This window comes from Neovison vison, chromosome 4 (genome assembly GCF_020171115.1).
Source record: "Neovison vison isolate M4711 chromosome 4, ASM_NN_V1, whole genome shotgun sequence".
Taxonomy (NCBI): Eukaryota; Metazoa; Chordata; class Mammalia; order Carnivora; family Mustelidae; genus Neogale; species Neogale vison.
In genome coordinates this window covers 54,934,874-54,938,305 of record NC_058094.1, presented here as the reverse complement: position 1 = coordinate 54,938,305, position 3,432 = coordinate 54,934,874, and the positions used below count along the sequence as shown (strand labels likewise).

The window sequence follows — 3,432 nt, the reverse complement described above, 5'->3', positions numbered from 1 at the left end:
AGCAAAAGTGAGGAAAGGGAGTTGCTAACCCAAACAGAAACATTTTCTAAGACTTCTATAATTAAAACAGTGTGCTATTTACATATGACTAGCTAGGTAGATCAACAGAAAAGATTAAAAAACCTAGAAATACACACACTTGCTTGTAATAGTCAATGAAAGTGGAGTCACAAGTCAAGTGGGAAATATGGGCATTTTAATAAATGATGCAAAAATAACTAGACAATAATAGGAAAATAACAAAAATGGAATTTATTTCCATTTCCACACCAGACTGATGAAAATTCCAAAAAAATAGAAGTTTAAGTGTAAAAAATGAAATTACAGAAGTACAAACATTTGTGAATTTCTCTATAACCTAGAAGTGAAGAAAAGTCTCCTCAGACTCAAATTCTTACGGCAATAAGGAAAATAATTAATCAACTTGCCTACATGAAGGTTAAAAATGCATGACAAGCATAACTTCATAAGAAAAATTAAAAGGTCAATAATGCTATTTTAAAAAGTCTAGGGATATGAAAAGATAGTTTCTAGAAAAGAAAATACAGTAGTCCTCACATGTTTAAGACTCTCAAATATATGGGGCTCATAATTAAGAGAATAGCTCATAGTTAGAGAAATACAAATTAATATCACACAGACATACTTATCTTATTTATCAAATTGACAGAAAACAAAAGCTTGCCCACATACTCAGTTGGAAAAACTAAGGGGAAATAAATACATATGCATTACTAAAAGAATGCAATGTTACAAATGCTGTGGAAGCCAATTTGGCACTATTTAGCAAAATTACATATTGTTTATATTTACCTTTTCTCCAGGAATCTATCCCAAAGATAAAATAATAAGATGTGAAAAGATGTATATACACCATTATATATTGTAAAATTTAAAATGGTAAAAAGCCAGGAACAACCTAAATTCTAATCAGTATGAAATGAATTGGATCAATTCTGAGATACTTAAAATGGAACAGTATAGAACTATAGCAAAAATTATTACTTTCTCATATGTAATCTCCAGGATACACTATTAAATGAAAACAGCAAGCTGTAGAAGAAATATGTACATGTACACTGTATTATCATTTATCTAGGAAAGGGAGGATATGTGTGTATATGGGTGTGCACATGTATACAGAATGGGAGATTAAAATACAATTACATGAAATTATCACATATGATAGGAGAAAACACAGAACAGACAGATATAAAAGTCAGGAGCAGGAAATCTGTAAAATGAATCTGAATATTTTGCCATTCCAAAAAGCAAGGAAGTTATCAAAAATTATTGGAATAATGTCAATAGAACTCATGAGCCATCTTGAAGTAGCTCCCACGGTTCAAAGATGAGTCATTTGCAGCATCAGTAAGAGGAATAACATCAGAGGATTTAAATGAATCAAATATGTTTTTAAAAAATCCAGGAATTTGCAATGTTCATTTTGAAAAAATTGATCACCTTTGGAGAGTGCTGGGAAAACCAACTCATTATACTAAACACCAGTAAATAAAGGGAAAGAATCATACAGATTCATCCAGTCAAAACTGCACCTCAGCATATTCAAAAAGTTGATGAGAAAGAATTCTGTCTATAGAAGTATTCCAGCTAGCTTATAAAGATGTAATAAAATAATTGGGATATCACCATTTTGCAACCCCCTAAGTAAACTCTCAATCTGGGAAATGATTGTTAATGGCAGCTAACATCACAACAGAAGACAACTGGACATTATGTATCTCTTGATGGAAATTTACACCACTTAAGAAGTAGTCATGCCAAAACAAAAAAACAAAAACCTAAATATGATCAAGCCTTTTGGTCTAACCAATGGGACAAAAAACACCTGGGGAATGGAGAAACAGATTTGGGGGTGGAGGGAAGATTTTTTTATCAATTTTTAAGTGAGAATGCAATCAGCAATATCCAGAAAGTAAGAAAGTTCACAAGATGAATTCCTCAGTTTCTTCAACAAACCAATTTCAACTAAATATTAAAAAAAAAAAAGCTAAGGTAACCTATGAAATGAAAAGTCTTTAAGAGACCTTCCAACAGAAGGCAGTGTGTGCAGCCTGTCAGAATGTCAATTCAACAAACCAGCAACATAAGATCTTTAACCAAACAAACAAATAAAGCATGTATGAGAAAAATGTTGACTGGATTTGGGTGATATAAAGACATTACTAGAATTTTTTACATATGAACATGGCACTATAACTATGCTCTTTCACAAAAGTTCTTTTTTGTTAGTGACATATACCCAAATATTTGTAGATGAAATATGATGTTTGGGAACTTGTTTCAAGGGAATTCTGGGAGAAGAGACAGTAAAGGTGGTGCAAATGAATGCAAGCATGGCTGTGAGCCAGTAAGTGTTAAGTCTGAATAACAGGTACAGGCAGGGGCATTTTACCTTTCTCTCCACGATGTGTATTTAAAATTATCCATAATACACTATTGGTGGGAATGTAATATGATGCAGCTGCTATGGAAAATATTATGAAATCCCCCCCCAAAATTAAAAATAGAATTACCATCTGATCCAGCAATCCCACTTCTGGGTATTCATCCAAGAGAACTGAAATCAGGATCTCAAAGAGACATGTGCATTCCCACATCATTCAAGAGCCAAAACATGGAAATAACTTAAATGTCCCCGGATGGATGTATGGATAAAGAAAATATGGTATACACAACCAATGGAATTCATTCAACGTAAAAGAGAAAGAAAAGAAATCCTACCATATGCAATGGTATAGATGAACCTGGAGGACATTATGCTAGTTAAACAAACCAGTCACAGAATGACAAATACTGCATGGTTCTACTTACATGAAGTATCCAAAATAAGTCAAACTCATACAAATGGAGAATAGAATGGTGATTACAAGAGAAAGGGGGAAGTAGGAATGGGGAGTTACTGTTCAATGGGTATAAAATTTCAATTACCCAATTTGAATAAGATCTAGAGATCTGCTGTACAGCGCTGTGCCTGTAGTTAACAAGACTGTGGGCTTGCTTTGGCAGCACACAGACTAAAATTGGAACAAGACAAAGATGAGCATGGCCCCTGCACAAGGATGACACCCAAATTCATGAAGCAGTCCATATTTAAAAAAAAAAAAAAAGATGCTCTATTGTGCTCTTAAAAAAATTGTTAAGTGGATAGACTCGGGGCGCCTGGGTGGCTCAGTGGGTTAAAGCCTCTGCCTTCGACTCAGGTCGCGATCCCAGGGTCCTGGGATTGAGCCCCGCATCGGGCTCTCTGCTCAGCGGGGAGCCTGCTTCCTCTTCTCTCTCTGCCTGCCTCTCTGCCTACTTGTGATATCTGTCAAATAAATAAATAAATAATCTTTAAAAAAAAAAAAAAAGAGGATAGACTCATGTGAAATTTTCATAGCACAATTTTTTTAAAAAGAAGAAGAAAAC

At 34.1% G+C, this 3,432-nt stretch overlaps 1 pseudogene; it reads left to right on the top strand.

Moving 5' to 3' along the window:
- Positions 1 to 3,018: 3,018 nt before the first annotated feature.
- Positions 3,019 to 3,118, top strand: LOC122905724 (annotated as a pseudogene).
- Positions 3,119 to 3,432: the final 314 nt, after the last annotated feature.